The following is a 21,764-nucleotide window of genomic DNA, read 5'->3' as shown; positions in this document are numbered from 1 at the left end:
TACGGAATATCTATGGGGCTAATTCATCAAGCCGGCGGACTGGCTGGAGACCTACGGGGGGTGGGGGGGGGGAAGAGAAGAGAAGCACGTGACCAGCAGGCCCCAAAGTGCCCAGTGGTGGGGAGGGGAAGTGGCCTGCCCCAGCTGGACTCCCGCCAGGGCCCTAAGAAGCACTGAAACTGGCCCGGCCATGGGCCCCCCCGGGTCCCTAACGCTAACACCCAGGTGCATTTTGGATCTGGAATCCAGAGCAGATGTCCCCTACTTGGGAAGCCCACTGTTTCTCATGTGTTCCTTCCCTCCCCGCCTCCTTTCTTTCTCCCTGCTGTGCAGTCTGCAGAAAGCCTCTGGTTTGAGAAGTTGTAGGATGATCAGAAAACATCTCTGCTTTTGGAGAGGAGATGACAAACAGAAACAGCTCTTGGGGAGAGCAAAGCTGAGAGGCAAGGCCCTACCTGGCTCTCCTGGCTCTCCGCCAGCCCCTCCCGGCCCGACGCCCCCCCACACCCCCCAACCTCCCTAAGCTCCCACAGAAGGAAGGAAAGGAAGAAGGAGGGTCTGTTCCCCTTTTACTCAGATCATTTCAAGGACACCGACGCCAGAAAACCCACCTGGAAACACGGTGCGCGCCCCCCAGAGGCAGCTACATCCTCACCAGAGAGAAATCTTTCATCCATCTACACCTTCACAACCCCCCGGGGTTGCGGGGGGCGGGGGGTGGTCAGAGCTTCCTCTCTAATCCCCCCTCTTCCTTCCTCCTCCGTCTTTGTCATAATGATTTTAAAAAATGAATTAGCTTGCATCATCCCAGGCCTCCCCCAGGGCCTCTGGAGGTCTGCCCAGCCCCTGCCCTCACCCATCCTCTGTCCCGCAGGCCCTCGTGGGGCATCTTCCCCCGCTGCCCCTCAGACTGTCACCCAGGTCTGCGTTCTGCCACCTCCCACTGAGGTCAGCTCCCTCCCCTGTCAGCTCCAGGCTGGCATTCACCCTCCATTTGTACCTACTCACTAAACAAAGATTAGAGTAAACAGACCAAGAGGCTGTGGAGCTCATCATGTGAAAATACTGAAACGCCTCACTACCCACACCCTGCTCTTTCCCCTCCCCCACCTCCCCAAGACCCAGCAACCAAAGGGTTAACTTCTGGCACAGTTCAGGGGCCTCCAGGACCCTGCCCAGCACCTGGCCCCGCATCCATCCTGGTTAGTAAGGGCTGGTGCCACGCCGTTGTTAAACACTGTGATTCCCACCCTGGATGGTGCAGCTGTAGCTCATCCTGTGGGAATTACGTGAGAGTTTCTCTGTGCAAGAATCACCACTGGCCTCCTTCCTCCTCTCCCCGCTCCTTCATTCCTTTCTTACTCCCTGTTTGAGGTCTAAGGTCTCCCTCCCAGCACGCCCTCCTGGCCCTCAGCTCTGACACAGATCTGAGAGGCCACCCACCAGTGCTTACAGCCCGCCTCTCACTCTCCCTCCCAGGGCCACCCTGGCAGTGGCTGGCATCTCCCAGATCCCAAGGGCCAGGAAATATGGGGACCAGGCTCCAAGAGTGCCAGCCCCTCCCCGTCTCCATTTCTCCCTAATGGACAGTGATAGGCCATCCCATTCTCTGCTCCTCTGCCCCTCTCCCCAACCCACCCCACTGCCCTGTCCACAGAGGGCAGGCCCAGGGCTGGAGACCGCTGGGGCACGTGGAAGGGGAGAAGAGAGGGGGGCCATGCCCCTGCCAGTGCAGCCGGAAGCTACAGAGCAATTAACTTGGCATTTTCAAACAAGGGCAGAGGAAGCGGGAGCCACAGGACTGAGTCAGCACATAAGAGAGGCTGGCTCAGCTCGTTAGCAGGACAGGGCTGAGCCAACAAGAAACAAGGTCAGGGAGGAGGGAGTGGGAGCCCCCAAATGGAGATGGGGCGGGGGGCAAGTGAGGAAGAGGGCTGCCGGCCCCTCCCCATCCCCTGGATAGGTCCTGGCTGCCAAGGCCATGGGACCAGCCCTCAGCTCTTTTTCCTCCAGGCAGCTCCTGCCCACCCTCCACAAGTCAGCAAACATTCTCCATGTATTTTAAGTGCTCCATGACTGGGAGTAAAGGTGACAAGACACTCCCCTCCCTCCTGCCCTAAAACATACAATAGAGTTGGCCTCCCAGATGACATCACCAAGGGCCTGGGGCCTAGGAGCAGCACAGGGCTAAAGACGATGTTTGGGGGGTGGCCTGGGAGACTTCATGGAGGAGGTGGACTTTTTAGTAGCTACATTTAAAATAAGGTCGGCACATCCAGTCTTTTTCCAAGAAGGAAACAAAGCCTCTGAATCCAGCCATCTGCTGAGTGCTTTGCCAGGTGCCAGGGGCGCTACCCACATCACCCATGATCCTTACACCCTCCTGCAAGATTCCTCTCACCTAGGAAGAAGCAGAGGCCAGGGCTTACGTGACTCACCCAAGCTCATACAGAAAAGGGCAGAGCTGAGATTTGTACGTGGATTCATCCACTGCAGGGGCTGTGTTCTTTCTGACACAGTGCTTAAGCAGGTAGGACTCTGCTAAACTGAGAACAGGGGAAGGTATTGGAGCAAAGGCCCAGATGGAAGAGTGAATAAAGTAAAGAGTGAATAAAGCAACTAGGCTGTCAGCCAGGTTGGAAGAGGGGCTGAGCATGCGTGATGGTTAATTTCATACATCAACTTGATGGGGCTAAGGGATGCCCAGATGGCAAAACATTGTTTCTGGTGTGTCTATTAGGGTGTCTCCGGAAGAGGTTAGTGTTTGAATCAGTAGACTAAGTAAAGAAGGTCGCCCCCACCAATGTGGGTGGGCTTCAACCAATCTGTTGAGGGCCTGAACAGAACAAAGAGGTAGAGGAAGGGTGAATTTGCTCTCCTCTTGAGCTGGGACATCCACCAGAGCTCCTGGTTCTAGGGCCTTCAGACTCAGACTGGGATTTACACCACCAGCTTCCTAATTCTCTGACCTCCTGACTTGGACTGAATTACAGCACTGGCCCTCCTGGTTCTCCAGCTTGCTTGCGGCAGATCGTGGGACTTCTTGGCCTCTATAACTGCACAAGCCAATAAATATAATAAATAAATGGACAAATCTCCATATCCCATTGGTCTGTTCCTCTGGAGAACCCTGACTAATACAGCATCTCCAGGACGGGGTGTTGCTCTCAGGGTTACGGACAATGCCCTGTGGATGTGCCACAACTTGGGGGGGGTCTCCTAAGCCACTCAGCAAAGCATCCTTGTAGACAGGAACCAAGAATTTACCAGAACACCACACTGGACCATATCGTCATAACTGCCAATTCTACGCGCCTTGATTAATCTTGATCCTTGAGAGAGGGGCTATTTCCAAGGGGCTGCATGTGGTTCTTTCTGGTCCTGATGCTGCTGCTCTTTTCGGGGTAAGGTAAGTTAAGGGGGAAGGCTCAGGAGCCACAGGCTGCGGGGAAGGCCAGTGATGGTCAAGAACTGGGTGAAATCTGGAGTCAGCCAGGCACAGCCATGTCAGCCATGAGATGCAGGATCCCAGACAAGCAGGAACGGGGAGGAGAGGGATCTGCTGGTCGGCTGAATTCCTGGCCTGAATTTCCCATCAGCATCAAGCCAGGAAACCCCCTCCCTCCAGGCCTTCCAGTGGGGCTGGGCCACCTGAGATACCACTCCCCGCCTAGTCTCATGATGTGACCTGTCCCCACACCCCCATCTCTTCTGATCTAACCATGGACAGATTTTTCCCTTTTCTTCATAGTCTGCCCAGGTGAAGTTAGAACATTCTGAAAAAAGACTTACTAGAAAGCACAAGGCAGATAAATACAAAATCATGCAATGGACAAATGCCCCAAACACATTTGTTGAATAATAAAAGTATTCCACGGGATTTCACCAGAGTAAGTCCCTATGCTACTGCTGTATCCCTGGCACCTAGAATCGTGCTCGGAACAACGTGGATGATTAGATGATTAGCACACCTTCGCTGGGTGAATGAGTGCATGAAGGGATGAACGGGCCAACTGAACATCCTGCCTGATGCTAAGCATGGCTCTCCCCTTCACCCAAGCTTGTTTTTCTCACACACAGCACTGACCTGATGACCGCCCGCTGCCCTCCACCTGACTGACAAACAAGCCTCGCCAAGAACCCACCTGCCTTCCTGCCAGACTCCCCCCTCCACCACTTCCACTCCACACTGCACCCCTCTCACCCCAATGACCACAGCACACATGCCACCATCTACTGTGGACTGAGCAGAAACTGGCATTTGCTGAGCCCTCTACATGACTCATCTCATCTGATCCTCATGTGCTGTGCACAGGTACTAAAGGCACCCAGTTTGGAGATGAAGAAACCGAGGATAACAGAAGCCCAAGGTCAAACAGCAAGTAAATATAAGAGCCAGGACTCAGACCCTTAACCGTTTCCAAAACCCATGCTCTCTGCCACTAAGAGTAGTGATGGTGGACCCCTGACACCACCAGGCTACCTCCTCCTACCTTCACCAATCAACAAATTCAAGAATATCTGTGACACTGAATTTGCCCCAAAGACATTCGTTCAATAAATACTGAGCACCTACCACGTATTCAGTGGATACATAAATGACAGGCATCAGACTCCCTCCCTAGGAGTTGTCATGGTCCGTGCGGTGGACACCACCTTGCCTGGGGTGAGTGGTCCCTGAATGGGGACCTCCCATCTCCAACGCTGGAGTCTCAGCAGCAAACTGTCAGGAGAAAACCCTCTTATTTGGTTTTCCTGGCCCCCACCTCCGGCGGCCTGCAGTTCCCAGCTTGCTCACAAAGCTCATCTGCCTACCAGGTGCTGTGCACCCAGAACAATCAAACACAAGTGACCTTGCTTCTCCAGGGGGCACTCCAGAAGGTCATCATTCAGGCATCCCCCAGGGAGAAGGTGTTCTGGAGCCCTGACGCTATACTCTTGCAACATCAAAAACACTTTACTCACTTCAACAATGAAAGATACCACCTTCACCAAGACAAAGCAGCATGGTTTCCAGAAAATGATGCCCAGCAAGTGAGGGTCGGGGATAAGCAAGTCATTCCCCCCTGGAAGGGGAAAACTGTCCTACATGGAAAGTTCCTGTGTGATTACTGGTTCACTCCTCACTTTGGAGACAAGGACACCTCAGACCCATCAGAGAAGGCTGGAGACTTGTCCCTCCGCCGAAGAGATGGAGCCAGGATGCGGACCCAGCTTCTCTGGTCCCTAATCCAGGCCTCCTTCCCTTATTACCACGCACTCAGAATTACAGGGAACAGGCCAGTGTGGGTGCTGGTCAGGGCAGGGTGAGGCCAACCTGATGGCTGTCCAAGACATCCTGGCCAGTGCTGTCCTGTCCCTGGGAACTTTCCAAAGAGTGTTGCTGCCACACACACCCATCCCGGCAGCTGGCTTGCATGAGGCTTGTCTGGATGTGTATGGCGTGTGGAGGCCTCATGTGCCCAGGGGCCAAAGGCTTTCATCTGAGGGAGGGGTCTTTTCTCACAGCCTGGACAGTGCAGAGGCCCAGGGGTGAGGGTGTCCAGATTGTCTCCAGGGACCCACAGTCTTGAGCATCAGGGTTCTGGGGACCAAGTGGTCACCTGCACCCAGGACAGGGGGACTGGCAACAGCACTTGACCTTCCCTCTCCCTCTCCCCTACCCCTTCCCCCAGGTGGGCCAGTTGTCTTCCTCTCCAGCCCAACCAGGGGAGTTTTTCATTGTAAATACCACGCCAGAGCCATCCTCCAAGTTCTGGCACTCCAGCCGCACAGGTCTGCGCTTTTCTCCAAGTACCTCTCCTCCTTGATAGCACTGAGCCTCCCCTTCCTCATTTCCTCCTTCCCTGTCTCAGCCACTTGAAATCTAGCCCATCATTTAAGACCCAATTCGAAACTCACCTCCTCCACTGCCGTCTCTCTCCCAGCTCTGTCCCCCCAGAGCCTCTCCCGTCGTCATCATGATCATCATCATCATCATCATCAAGCCCCTTCCAGTGCGCTCACCTCACTCCATCATGTGCTCCCGTGACATCTGTACATGACTTTGTTTCCTAGCACGGTGCCCCACACAAAGAAAGCTCAAAACTAATTTTTACTTGAATAAGTCCAATGCATTCATCATTATGTTACAGACAAGGAAACTGCAGCTGGGAGAATTTGAGAGGCTTCCTTGAGGTCACATACCGGCTGGTCAGTGCTAGAGGCAGCTCCAGAACCCATCCATAAAAGCGTGATTCCTACCCTGTCCTCCTCCCCTGACCCCATACTGCCTCTTACCACCTACTCGGATCAAGCCAGGGCCACAAGCCCAGCATGGGTGATTTGTTATTGCAGGCATCGCACATACAGAAGAGTAAAAGTATGTATGTGCTGTGAAAAGAGTAACAATCACCTGAGTCTCCACTACCTGGGTTAAGACATACAATGTTATTAGTGCCTTAGAAGCCCCCATTTCCCCAGCCCCCTCTCCTGTGACCCTCCCCATTAACCACTGGAGCTAACCACTATCCTAACTCTCTATTAATCATTCCCTAGCTTTGCGTTATGGCTGTGCCACTTTTATGCGTCTCCTTAACAATGTATTGCCCTTTGCTTACACAGCTAGGTTTGTGCTTGCTACTCAGTTTTTCAAAACTAAACAGGATCTGTGATCTCTTCAATGCTTAACACTGTTATGTTCAAGTTCTCCCACTGCAGTGAACTCTGAGCAGATGCCTATTATAAAGTCAGGCCACAAAAGCATGTACAGAGTTCTCCTATCAGATAGCACCAGCTCTCTCCTAAAAGCCACTTTATTTTAGGCACTGAATTAATGGTATACAAACGACATGCATAGTAATGTGGAATTTTTTTTTTCAGGAAAGGATTTTATATGTGTGTGAAAAAGTCAACTGCTCAGGTCCTTGTCTTACAGGGCTGTTTTGATCCCAGTTGTCTGACAGCAGGGACCTGTCCTTGTGTTTGGAGGCAGAAAAGAGGCTCCAAGAGGATGCGAAGAGAAGCTGGCTCAGAGGGTCCCCCAGAGCCCTCCTCGCTTCCTCTCAGCCAGCCCTCACCACGGTGGCTTTGGCCCACAGCTGCCCTAGCCCAGGGACCTGGTGGCAGACAGAAACAGATCTACTTTGGTTTCCATGGCAACTGCGCGCATTGGGAGACCAACTGAGTGAGCCACAGCCAACGAGGCAGCTGGCTTGAAGGGTGTTGATCTCTCTGTGGACCAGCGAGGCAGAAGCACAAGGGACCAGAGGCAGCAACCAAGCCAGGAGGAGCCCCAGGAGCTGGGCATATGGAGTCTGCAGGAACCTGTCTGCAGAGCTACACATGAGCAGTGCACGTGTCCACTCACCCACGACCCTCTCTCACCCACCCACTCTGGCAGAGGCACGTGCTGAGAAATGCACATCCACACTCCACGGTGAACACAGAGACCCATGCTCCCAAACTCAGACACCTGTTCACACCAAATACACCCAAGGTTTTACACCTTGCCCCATTTTCACACTGAAAAACACAGACCCCTGCATACAAATGCACATTCATCCATAATATATGATCTGCACCCCTAGAAAGATTCACAGTCACCCCAATACACATTCTCTATACACACCCACATGCACAGATGGTGCACACACTCACCTTAGACACACAGACCCACATTTACAGGGAGAAACGCACGTCCATACTCACCTGTATGCTGGCAGGGACACTCCCAGAACATACACATGGGCTGAGATCAGAGCCTCTGGATGCGAAGACTCAGAAGCTGAGGAGCCCCAACTGCAACAACTCAGAAATGGGATGTGGTTCACGGCTGCAGCAGCATCACAAAATCCCAGAAACAACTCTCCTGGTTTGCTGCCTCATAAACGGTGCCCCTCATAGAGAAAGGCCTTTAATCTTCTCTGTTTATTTACTCATAGTAATTCTTTTGTGTGTCCTCCATAAACACCAAAAGGACAGAAATCCAACAATCCTCATGTCATGCAGACTTGGAATAAAAATTCTGATGACAGACTCAGAGATGCACGTTCCTCTTTAAGACACCTGTGTGTGTCTGACTCTATGAAGAGGCATGTCCCATCCTGGTTCACTGCTTTCTGGTCCCAAAAGGCAGGGAAAAGAGGCCTGCTGGTTCTGCTCCTAGGAAAAAGGGACAAATTCACAGTGCGTGGAGTATCTTGCTAGGCCAGGGGTTAGCTCCTGACCTAGCAGGGAAACCTGACAACCACAGGCTCCATCCATCGAGGCCCTTGAGAGCCAGGGGTCACAGAAGCACTTGGCAGGGGGACATTTTGTTGAGAATTTCTTGAAGCACATTTGAATATTTGTGACATTTATTTCAATATTGTCCTAATGATCATTTAATTAATATGGAGAAATGGAAAGATTATGTACATGGGTATATATTCCTACTGCAATAATAATAATAGCTAATACAGGCACAAAAAGGTCACTAAATGTTAAGCTATTGAAGGGCTTCCCTGGTGGCGCAGTGGTTAAGAATCCGCCTGCCAATGCAGGGGACACGGGTTCGAGCCCTGGCCCGGGAAGATCCCACATGCCACGGAGCAACTAAGCCCGTGCACCACAACTACTGAGCCTGTGCTCTAGAGCCCGCAAGCCACAACTACTGAGCCTGCGAGCCACAGCTACCGAAGCCCACGCACCTAGAGCACATGCTCTGCAACAAGAGAAGCCACTGCAATGAGAAGCCCGTGCGCCACATGGAAGAGTAGCCCCCACACCTCAACTAGAGAGAAAGCCCGCGCACAGCAACAAAGACCCAATGCAGCTAAAAATAAATAAATAAATAAAAATTTTAAATGTTAAGCTATTGTTATTACTGTGATTTTAAATTGATAATGAAAATCGTCTATAACTTAAAAACTGGGGGTAGTTGAGATGAACCTCCTTATTTCATAGGCTTTTAAACACTTTTCAGTTTTAGCAGCAGCAGGATTAGCACTGTGTGGTACTTTACAAAACAGTTTCACATACACCATCTCCTTTGTGTCCCTGAGCATCTTCTGTTGGCCAGGCATCAAGCTGGGGTGGAGAGTGTCATAGATTAGTAAGACCCAGGCCCAGGCCTTGAGGAGCCCACAGTCCAGCAGGTAAGGGGTGGGGGAGCCACACTGCAACTGTGTACCATGCAGTCTCATGTCATCACAAAGGCCAGCGCAAAGGGCAGGAAGCATAGGTAAAGGAATCATTTGTAGATGGGGAAGAATCAGGAAGGGGTGGAGAATCAAAGAGAGCTGCAGGGAGGAGGTCACACTTGAGCTGGGCCTGAACTCACCAGTAGGTTTTGATAAGCCAAGTTCCTGGCTGGAAAGGAGCATTGAGGTCCCAAGCACAGCTGTAGAACAGTGGGTGGTCGACCTGGGCAGCTAGACCCAGGGGTGCAGGAGGGTACAGGGAAGAATGGAGCGACAAAGGTAGACTGAGGCCAGATTCAGAAAGGCCTTGCACAGCAAGCCAAGGAGTCTGACCCAGCAAATCATCAGGTGTGAACCGGCCAGACCTGTGGTCCAGAGAAACACCTCAGGTACCTGGGTGTCTGGCACTGGGTTGTGGGGTATGACTGGGAACCTCGGGGCCAAACCGGAGGATTAAAATTGCACCCTCCATTAACAGAGCCAGAGCGCAGGCCAGCACCCCCAGCACCCAGCTCACCCAGCTCGGCGCCTGACTCACACAAGGCTCTCCATAAATGTTTGCTGAACTGCACGGCGCAGCGGGTCACGCGAGGAAAATGGAATTAAGAGTCGAGTGACCTGGAGGGCTGGTTCAGGCCCACTACTGACTGGCTCCGGGACTCTGGACCGGCGATTTAACCTCTGGTTCTCGGTTTCCACGCTGGTACAGCGAATCCGATAATGCCCTGACCTCCCTGGCTTAGCTGCTCTGAGGCGCTCACGCGGGAACCGGCTGAAGGCGCTGGAGGGCGCAGAGCGCGGGCCCTGGCGGGGGACCACGCGGGCCGCTGCCGCCTCCCCGAGACCATATGCGGGGAGAGTTGGCTCAGCCGTCAACAATCACCTGCCCCCCAAACTCACACCTGCGCTGCATTTCCGCTTAGGCAGATGGTGCGATTTGGCCGCGCGCCAGCGCGTAGGCCCCGCCCCGGACGCTCGCGCACGCGCCCTGCAACCGGCGGGACGCCGCTGGGAGGTGGCTTTGCGGACCCGGCGGGCACCCGGAAAGGACCTGGCTCAGCCGGAGGGCGGGGTGCCTTCGGCGCCCCTTCCCTTGCTGGAACAGCGCCCCTTTCCCAAGGCCAAGGCAGCAGCAAGGCCAGCTTTTCCCCAATTCTCACACTGCCTCTGAAACGTGAACAGGGAAGGAAGCTTTCAGAGTTTCCCATGTGGAGAAACTGAGGCTCAGAGAGATTAGGAGACTTTCAGCTGGACACACAGATTATTAAAAGATGGAGCCAGATGGAAACCCAAGTCTGCCGAACTCCAAGCACACCGTTCTTTCGTTGGTTGGCACTACCCCGGCTCCTCAGACCACTTTGGCCAATTTCTAGCGGGGGCAGGAATTCTTCCTTCACCCAAAGCTGGCTTTGTCTCCGTCCAGCGCAGCAGCCTTACGATTCCCATACCACCCGGCCCACTCCTGAACCATCGTGCCATCTCGCATACCTGAAGATTAGTGGGGATCTGAGCCAAGCGTAAATCAGTAGAATTAAATGATGAAATACACACAAAGAACTCCTTAAATATATATATATTAAATATATATATTAAATATATATTATATATATTATATATAATATATAATATATATAATATATATATATTATATATTTTATATAATATATATTATATATATATATATATATATATATATTTAAAGAAATCTGGTCTAAATGCCAAGCCGGGGGCAGGCATATCTATTGGGACAGCATCACCACCAAGGGCTCGTCCGGCCTTAACCGGCACACCTCCCAGAATCCTGAGCTCATCGTTTCCTCTTTGCCCAATGCTGGTGTTGAGAAAGTTCTTGCTTCTTTTAGCTGAAATCCATCAGTCTCCTTAAGGATCCAGTTGTCCCTCTTGGGGCCACATGGAACAAATCAAATCTCCCTTTCTTTTCACAATCCAGCCTACATTAGGAGGCCGCCTTCTCTCTTCCTGACTCAGCAGCCCCCAGTTCCTTCAACCATTCCTTAGAAGTCATGCTTTTGAGTTCCTTTCTCAGCCTCCAGACACACTCCTGTCTGGTCCTATCCTTCAGAGCTCAGCACAAACATGTGTTCTCACCATGTGTCAGACACCGTGCTATAAGTGCCTTCCCTGAGTCATCTCATTTACTCCTGACGACAACCCCAGGAGGTGGATGCCATCATTATCCCCGTTTTGCAGATGAGGAAACTGGGAAGTGAAGGAACATGCCAACAGTTACAGAGCAATTGACGGAGCAGTCTCTGCTGCCCTCTGCTGTCATTGCAGCTCCAGCGGAACAAGAGCACTGGGCTTGGGGTTGGGTGAGCTTTGCTTCCCACTCTCCCACTTATTATTGTGTGACCCGGGCAAGCCACACATCTGGTTCTCCTGGTCTGTAAAATGGGGGTCGTTATAATGTCCACCTGCTAGGCTTTTTGGAGATTAAAACACATTTTGAGTTGTGACCATAGGCCTGATACTCCCCACTAGCTCCCCCTCCCCCTCCAGGAGTCCTGTGCGAGGACTCACAGGGACTACAGCAAGTGACCAGATTCATGTCACATCCTATAGTGCTGGGGCCTTCTCCAGGAGGGAGCCAGGTTCAAATCTCCAGGTCCCTCACCCGGCCTGAAGTCACTCTCTAAAATGATTTGTCAAGTGACAAGCAAAAATATATTACCAATTTAAGAGTGTGATTTGCCTGGAACTTTTTAATCCTTGGGCTGTTGTTGAATAGATTAAAGTGTCTGCTTTGATCCATGCATTTAGATGGAAACATAAATATAGCCATCACTTATTCTCTCAGCCACCAGGATGGGTGTCACGTTGCATCACGCCGCTTCCCACCCAGCCAGGGTAATGCATGAGAATGACCTTTTTGCCATTCAGATCCCTTCTGACTTTTCTGCTCTGGCCGGAGCCCGAGCTGTCCTGCTGCCTAATGTGACCACAGCTCACGTTGGGAAACAGTCACTCGGGGGAGGTGGAGCAGGGGACGCCCGATGCCGTCAACTTCCCCCAGCTCGGCAGAGCCCAGCAAGAATAAATCTCCGGAGAAACAGATTTTGAAGAGGAATTTAGTACATAGATCTTCTGTCAGCGGAGCAGACTCCGGCTCAGCCGTTTTTCAGGCTCGCTGCTTATCCAGAAATACATCTATTTTTACATGGATCTCTGGCGAGATTCCCTCTTCCCTCGTGAGGTGGGAAGCTGCGCTGGGAGCCGGGCACGGGGTCGGGGCGGGGCCTCGGGGCAGTGCAGGCTCAAGGTCTGGCTCCAGGACGCTGCGGCTCGGGAAGAGGGAAGCGGTGCCGAGCCCTGGGCCTTCCGAGCCTTCCTCCAGCCATCCGCCTGCATCCTGCCCCGGCCCTTCTCGGGACACGGCTCGGCCTCCCAGTCTCCATCACGGCCTCTGCCCTCCTGCGCCCTCTCCGCCCAGCCAAAGCCCCGGCCACCTCCATGACCCCCTCAACCCTGAAGTCTGCTGAGGACTGAGCTGTGGACACCCCCCAGGCCCACAAGTCTGCGCAGACGCGCGCGGACAGGCACACAACGAGGACCCCCATCGGGCACCCACTAAGATGGGCTGTGCCCGCCCTTCGCTGCCAGTTTATTCCGGGCCTGCCTGTTGGCACCCGGCCACCACGAACAGTGGGAGCCGGTTCTGTGCAGCCCCGCGGACCAGCGGGTGGAATGGCTGGCGGGGGCTCTGAGCAGTGTGCTGTGGCAGGCAGTTAGGCCTCAAACAATGGCCCATGAAACGTCAGAAGTAGCAGGGAGGCTGGGATTGGCAGGGGCCTTGGGCATGTGGAGGGCCCTGGGGTTGACCACGTGCTGATGGAGCCAAGAGCCAGGGGGACAGTGCTCTCCTGATCCCATAGGACCCTTTGGCAGGAGAGACACCATATGCCTCCTTTCCCCAAACCCCCGTGAATAAGTTAACTCCTTTCACCCCAGGAGCTTTTGTGCTGTGGAGAACCAGGCCCCCCCAGGATAGTCAGGGGAGAGAAGACAGTTCCAAAAATAGGAATGACCCCACTGTGGCTATATCTGCTGCCCTACTTGGCCCTGTCCTCTGCCTCCTCCCCACAGTCCAGGCCTCTGCTCCCACATTCTGTTCTAAGAAGCCCACAGTCCGTGCCCAGCCTGTCCTACCCAAAGGTCCCGCCTCTCCCCTCTCCAGGTCCTGGCTCTGGATTTAAGCCCCTGCTGCTTTGGGGACCTTGTTCCTGAATCATACCCCTCCCTCTCCTTCCAGCAGTGCCAGTCTCTTCCTCTGCTCTGTTTTCAGTCGGCCCTGGCCTTGCCCCATCCCTGCCCACATGCTGACACACAGTGCCTGTGGACCCTACTGAGCCTGGTGTGTGTCCCCACTCTCTCCCTCCACACCACCTCATCTCTCCTCCTAGTCTGGCTTAGAAATGCCTGTCCCCCCACAGAGAACAAACTTGTGGTTGCAAAGGGGGAGCAGGGGGAGGGAGGGATGAATTGGGAGTTTGGGATTAGCAGATGCAAACTAGTGTATATAGAATGGATAAACAACAGGGTCTTACTGTATAGCACAGGGAACTATATTCAGTGTCCTGTGATCAACCAGAATGGCAAAGAATATGAAAAAGAATGTATTCAATATATATGTATAACTGAATCACTTTGCTGTACAGTAGAAATTAACACAACATTGGAAATAAACTATACTTCAATAAAATAAATTTTAAAAAAAGAAATACCTGTCCCCATCACCCACAGCCATCCCATCACCAACTCCTGGCCTTTGTCCCACTCTCCTGCCAGACCTCTGCCTTCCTAACCCTGAACACCAGCGCTGCCTGGCCTCACGAATGGGACCTCTCCTAGCCTGCCTCCTCCCCTTCCAGCCGCCCAGCTGTGCCTGCTCTTCCGCTCTCTCTAGCTCTTTTTCCTCCTCCTCGCGTCTCTTCTTTGGTGGTCCCCCAGTGCTCTAGCCCAGTTTCCTTTCTACCCTGTCTCCCACCCTTGGACACGACGACGATCTACCCCCACACCCCCCAAGCCTTCAGTCATTGCTTTCATGTGAATAGGTCACAAATGAGTATCGCCTGGTCTGACGTTTCTGATGAGTGTTCCCACCTGCTCATAGGACAGTTCCAGGTTGGCAGATGCTGTCACCCCTAAGTCACCGTGCCTGAAACAAATGCATCATCTGCCCTCCATAACCAGGACCTCCACCTCGAGTGACTGACGAGTTACCATCTTTCTCCTGTTTCCTAAGCTGGATCCAAGGATAATTCCTCCTTTCCCGTTCACTCCCTCCCGCCCACCCACGCGCATGCAGCCAATCATGGAGCAGCCCAGTCTTTCCATTCTCATTACACCCAGGTTCTAGCCCTCATTTCCATTCACCAGGACTATTTCAGGAATCACCTAATCTGTCTTGCCCCATGGGGTAGGTAGAGTAATGCCTCTCCCAAAAAAATGTCCATGCCCTGGTCCCTGGAACCTGGGAATATGTTACATTACATGACAAAAGGGACTTTGCAGATGCTTAAAATTAGGGTTTTGGAACTTAAAATAGAGATTATCCTGGATTATCTGGGTGAGCCCCATCTAGTCATATGATCCCTTAAAAGCAGTGAACTTTACCCAGCTGAGGTCAGAGAGATGCAACAAAAGAGAAAGTAGGAAAGTGGTGGAAGAGCTGCAGCAGAAGGGGAAGTCTGAGAGCTTCCAAGAACAGAAGGATTTGATACACTGTTGCTGACTCTGAAATACAGGGGCCCATGTGCAAGAACTGGGAGGGCTTCTAGGAGATAATGGTGGCCCCAACTTACAGACAGCAAGGGAATGGGGGCCTTCAGTCCTACAACCACAAAGAACAGGATTCTGTCCACCACCTGAATGATGCTAGAAATGGATTCTTCCCAGAGCCTCCCCACAGGAGCCCAGCCAGCCAACATCTTGATTTCTTGTACAACCCAGAGCAGAGAAACCATTCAAGCCAACCTGGACTTCTGGCCCGAAGAACTGTGAGATAATAAGTTTGTGTTATTTTAAGCTGCTAATTTTGTGGTATTTACTTTGTTACAGCAGCAATGTAAAACTAATACAACCCACCATTATCCATTTAGCAAACCACTGCTATAAGCTCACCCTCGCACTGAATTACCTTTCAGGACTCCCAACCAGATATCACATATGTCCCAAATCCTCAGCCTGATGTTCAACAGTCAGACTCCAATTTTTATTTGTAGTTCATCTCCCCCACTAACTCCCACTAAAAATACACTAGCCACATTCACACCCTCTAAAATTGCCTCAAGCATCCTTACCTCTGGGTCTTTGCTCACGGTATGCCCTCATCAGGAGTTCCCTCTCCTGTCCCCTCCCCTCTGTCATCCAAATCTGAGCCTCCCTCCTCTATGAAGCCTCCCAAACCTCCAGCCTGAGAAGCCTCACTACCCTGCTCTCTCTGCCTCACCCACTGGGCACTCAGTACACACTGCCTTGTGTTAGTGTCTGTCCCTCCTCGACACCCTTCCCAACCCGATGGCAAGACCCACACCTGTCTTTTCTCTAAGGGCCCCACTGTGCCTAGCACAGTTCTGGGTATAGAGTAGGGATCAACAGAAACCCGTTGAGTTACAAATACAATGGAAATATTTCCAGCTACTGCCCTATTGAGCACTAGATCCCAGACGTGAGGATCTGAGGGACTATCCAGCCTGGAACTAGCTGCCAGGGACCAGGAGAGAGGGACAGAATCCCTCAGGCCAGGAGGCCACTCTGCTTGTGGTAAGGTGGTAAGGGGACAAAAACAATTCCAAGCCACACAGAGCCAGGCCAGAAATGATCCTGTGTCAGGAGCAGGTGAGCCAAGAAGAGGTGCCCAGGTCAGACCGGGGAGGTCCAGAGGGAAGCAGGAGGAAATATCCAATCTGAGCTCAGGGATCAGGGCAGATCAGCCAGGACCTGCAAATTAGCCATTACTTACCTGCCTGGCAGTGCAAGGGGACAGCGTGGGCTGTCACCAAGTGCCAGTCAGACACCCATGAAGACCAGCAAAAGGCTGAGGGAGGGAAAAGAGGAAAAAAGAGATTAAGAAGTCAGGGAGAGGGAGGGCTGGAGAAAGGAGGGCTGGAGAGGGGAGCGGGAGAGAAGACAGAGAAAGGATGCGAGGAGGAGAAAGAGGGGAAGTGGGAGGAGAGACAAGGACTTCTCCCTCCATGGCCACTGTGGAAATACCATGGTCCCTAGAATACCCCAAGCCCACGGGGTGAAGATGAGGTGAGGAAATGGCAATACCCCACCCTCCTTGGTCACCACAACTAAGAAATTACGGAGAGTAATTAATCAAAAGCTAATGAGAAACGTGTTTTCTCTCCCAGCCTAGCCCCACATCATATTCTTATTAGCTGAGGTTATTACAATAGTAATCATGCATGCTCCAGGCACAAATTGGGTTTTTTGCTCCACTGCCACCAATTTAGAAAACCATTAAAGGCAAGATAAAGCCCACATGGCTCACACCAGGCCGAGCCCGAGGAACCGGCTGCTGGTTCCTGCTCCCACTGCCACATACCCACTGTCCAGAGAGGGCACCCCCCACCCCCACCCCCCGCCAAGAGCAGCCATAGGAATCAGGAAGTCTGACCACAAGAAGGAGTCAAACACTGGTGGGGTGGGGCGGTGCTGGGCCTGGACTGGGGGGACCTTGGACTTTCCACACATACCCACACACACACACACACCCTCCAGTGCAATTGCTAGGGCAGGGACAGCCCTCATGAAACGAAGCATAAAGGCGAGTTTGCTTCTGGGGTCCAAGTCATCCCAGTTCTCTCTTGAGCCCTTCGCCATTCAGAACCTGTTCTCTAGAAAGGGTTGGCTACATCAGTGGTTCTGAAACACAGGTATGCAGTCAGGTGCTGACTGTTGATGAGGTTTCCACTAGTAAAAAGAAGGGTAATGTTTTCATAAAGCTAAATGGACTCAATTTGAAAGAAGTTCTTAATTCTGAAACTGTCCTTCCTATTTTCTTTGTGGGTTTACACACATACGTGTATGTGTGCCTGTGCGTGTGCGTGTGTGTGTGTAAAAGTTACATATATAACCTTACTTGGTAATTACTCTCAGTAGCAAGGGATGGATTTAAACTGATAGTGCACAGTTGGAGATGTACTGGCTGATGTAACTAGGAAGAACAGGGGTAAAACCAGAAGTCAGATGGTATTGTTGGTCCCTCTCCCTTTCTCCATCTCTCTTTCATTGCTCTTGTGCGCTCTCACTAAATTTGAGCTTCCTCCCAAGCTGAGATCATGGGAGGGATGACTCCTGGGTTGGCATGGCCAAAGGCTGCTCTGGGCTTATGTTATCCATGCTTAGGATCTCAGAGGAAAGAGATCTCGGTTCTCCCTCAGCACCCCCATGTGAAATCCAAGGCAGGACTCTTACTGTCCCACCTTGGGCCCTCTATATGTATTCTTAGACCAATCACTGTGGCCAGGGACACCAGGCCTGGGCTATGGGATTACTCCTGAGGCCCAGGTAACTGTAGCCTGCTGCCCCACTAGAAACAGGGGAAGAGTTGATGCCCTAAAGGAATACGGATAAGGTAACTTAAAAAGAGGGAAGAAGGGGTCCACACAGACAAAGACAATGGACACCACTATACCTGGCAAAATAAAAGTAAGATGTCAGTCCTCCACCCCTATTGCAAAAGCTTCTTTATGAAAGTCTTGGGAACTACTAAGTCAGACTGAGTCACCAAAAAATGCCAAAGACCATTCTGCCATGTAAATCTCCCAGGATTTACACAGAAGAAAGTTACAGCAATGAGGTGTTAATGTAGACTCAGCAAACTCACTGGTAAAGTAAACTGTTTCAGAATATCAGAGGGCCTGTATGTAACATCAGAACAGATGGTGGACTCCTCCAACCATTCCAGATATTCTGCACTGTAAGCCTAAAAGGTCCTCAGAGCCATACTGCTATGACGGTAAGGTCAGCAAGCAGAAATTTTTCTACAGAGGAAACTCCGCAGGGGCCCAAAGACCTCATGGAAACCCAATGAAGTCAGCTTGGACTCATTTCCAGAATGTCAGGCCCCTGAGCAAAATGGCTCTCCCTTAGCCCCCCAGTATCAGCACACCTATGGCTTGTCCAAGTAATGGATCAGAAGTATGGTCAAGACATCCTCCCTTAACTGATGCTGGTTTGGCTATTTTTTATCATTTATTATTTAAATGTTTGAATCTGTTGTCTGCAGAAGTCCCCCAAAATAATAAACAGCCCTAAAACAGACCTGACTTTGAAGTCTATCTCTACTTCTCACTGGCTGTTTGGCTTTGAACAAAACTCTTTGACCTCTCTGATCCCCAATTTCTTCATCTGTAGCATGCACCTTCAAAGACATTCTTGCATCTTTTGGTGAACTTTGTCAAGCACTTACTAAGTGTCAGGCACTGTTGTGATGTGCTGTGGATGAAGGGGGTCTTCCTAAGAATGCTGGGGATAGAAGACACACACCCAACATGTGTGATCCAAAGGAGAATGGGACATGTGTCATGAGAGAAATATGAACCAAGTACAGTGGGCATTGAGAGGAAGAAGGTACTACTTCCAACTAGGGTGAAGGGCAGATGTGGTGGAGGAGAAGACATCTGCTCTGGTTCGGAAGGACAGTTGGAGCATAGTGATGAAAAGGTAGGGCATTTCCGGCAGGGAGGATGGCCCAAGCAGAGGTCTGGAGGCAAGAATACTAAGAGTGAAAATAACACAGTAGACCAGTTGGACTTAACTGACAACTACAGGACATTACATCCCCCAACAACAGAATACACATTCTTTTCAAGTGCACATGGAATGTTCTCCAGGATAGATCACATACTAGGTCACAAAACAAGCCTCAACAAATTTAAAAGGATAGAAAGAAATTATATCAAGCATTTTTTCCAACCACAACACTATGAAACTAGACATCAACTACAGAAAGAAAAATGGGAAAAGAACAAACACATGGAGACCAAACAATATGCTACTAAAAAAACAATGGGTCCTTGATGAAATCAAAGAGGAAATCAGAAAATACCTGAGAGAAATGAAAATGGAAATACAACTTTCCAAAATCTATAGGATGCAACAAAAGCAGTTCTAAGAGGAAGTTCATAGCGATACAGGCCTTCCTCAAGAAATAAACAAACAAAAATCTCAAAAAACCTGACCTACCACCTAAAAGAATTAGAAAAAGAAGAAAAAATAAAACCCAAAGCCAGCAGAAGGAAGTAAATAAATAAGATCAGGGAGGAAATAAATAAAATAGAGATCAAAAAATAGGAAAGATCAGTGAAATCAAGAGGTGGTTTTTTGAAAAGATAAACAAAATTGATAAACCTTTAGCTAGGCTCACCGAGAAGAAAAGAGAGAGGACTCAAATAAACAAACTAAGAAATCAAAGAGCAATAAAAACTGATACCACAGAAATACAAAAAATCATAAGAGAATACTAAGAACAGTTATATGCCAACAAACTGGACAACCTAGAAGAAATGGACAAACTTCTAGAAACATACAGGCTGCCAAGACTAAGTCAAGAAGAAACAGACAATTTGAACAGACCGATCACTAAAAGTGAAATTGAATTTGTAACAAAAAATCTCCCAGCAAACAAAAGTCCCAGGATTGGATGGCTTCACAAGGGAATTCCACCAAACATATAAAGAAGAACTAATACCTATTCTTCTCAGACTATTCCAAAAAATTGAAGAGGAGGGAACACACCCAAATTCATTCTATAAGTCCACCATTATCCTGATACCAAAACCAGACAAAGACACTATAAAAAAACAAAATTACAAGCCAATATCTTTGATGAATATAGATGCAGAAATCCTGAACAAAATATTAGCAAACTGAATCCAACAATACATAAAAAGAATCATACACCATGTTCAAGCTGGATTTATTCCAGGATCACAAGGATGGTTCAACATTCACAAATCAATCATGTGATACACCACATTAACAAAAGGAAAGACAAAAATCAATGATTATCTCAATAGGTGCAGAAAAAGCATTTAACAAAATTCAACATCCATTCATGTTAAAAAAAAAAACTCTCATCAAAGTGAGTATAGAAGGAACATATCTCAACATAATAAGGGCCATTTATGACAAAGCCACAGCCAACATAATACTCAATGGTGAAAAGCTGAAAGCCTTCCCGCTAAATTCAGGAACAAGAATGCCCATGCTCACCACTTCTATTTAACATAGTGTTGGAAGTCTTAGCCACAGAAATCAGACAAGAAAAAGAAATAAAATGTATCCAAGTTGGAAGGAAAGAGGTAAAACTGTCACTATTTGCAGATGACATGATAGTCTATATAGAGAACCTAAAAGTCTTCACACAAAAATTATTAGAACTAATCAATGAATTCATCAAGGTAGCAAGATACAAGATTAATATACAGAAATCTGTTGTGTTTCTTTACACAATTAAAGAAATATTACAGAAAGAGAAAGTAAAAAAAAAAAAATCACAGTTTTAAATCACATCAAAAAGAATAAAATACCTAAGAATAAACTTAACCAAGGAGGTGAAAGACCTATATGCTGAAAACTATAAAACACTGACAAAGGAAACTGAAGATGATTCAAAGAAATGGAAAGATATTCTGTGCTCCTAGATTGGAAGAAGTAATATTGTTAAAGTGGCCATATTACTCAAAGCAATCTACAGATTTAATGCAATCCCTATCAAAATGCCCATGACATTTTTCATAGAACTAGAACAAGTAATCCTAAAATTTATATGGAACCACAAAAGACCCAGAATTGCAAAAGCAATCCTGAGAAAATGAGAACAAAGCTGGAGGTATAACCCTCCCAGACTTCAGAATATAATACAAAGCTGGAGGTATAACCCTCCCAGACTTCAGAATATAATACAAAGCTACAGTAATCAAAACAAGATGGTACTGGCACAAAAACAGACACATAGATCAATGGAATAGACAGCCCAGAAATAAACCCATGCACCTATGGTCAATTAATCTATGACAAAGGAGGCAAGAATATGTAATGGAGAAAAGACAGTCTTGTCAACAAGTGGTGCTGAGAAAACTGGACAACCACATGTATAAAACAACGAAATTAGAACATTCCCTCACACCCTATAGAAAAATAAACTCAAATGGTTTAAAAACCTAAATGTAAGCCCTAAAACCACAAAACTCCTAGACAAGAACATAGGCAGAACATTCTTTGACATAAATCACAGCAATATTTTCTTGCCTCAGTCTCCTTAGGCAAAAGAAATGAAAGCAAAAATAAACAAATGGGACCTAATTACACTTAAAAGCTTTTGCACAGCAAAGGAAACCATCAACAAAACAAAAAGATAACCTACAGAATGGGAGAAAATACTTGCAAATGATGAGACCAACAAGGGGTTAATATCCAAAGTACACAAACAGCTCATACAACTCAATAACAAAAAAAAACAAACAAAAAAAAAAACAATCAAAAAATGGGCAGGATGGGCTTCCCTGGTGGCGCAGTGGTTAAGAGTCCGCCTGCCAATGCAGGGGATGCGGGTTCGTGCCCCGGTCTGGG

The sequence above is a fragment of the Lipotes vexillifer genome, unplaced genomic scaffold, assembly GCF_000442215.2.
Source record: "Lipotes vexillifer unplaced genomic scaffold, Lipotes_vexillifer_v1.1 scaffold931, whole genome shotgun sequence".
Lineage (NCBI taxonomy): Eukaryota > Metazoa > Chordata > Mammalia > Artiodactyla > Lipotidae > Lipotes > Lipotes vexillifer.
The sequence above is the reverse complement of the archived record's forward strand: the minus strand, read 5'-3'. Positions refer to the sequence as shown.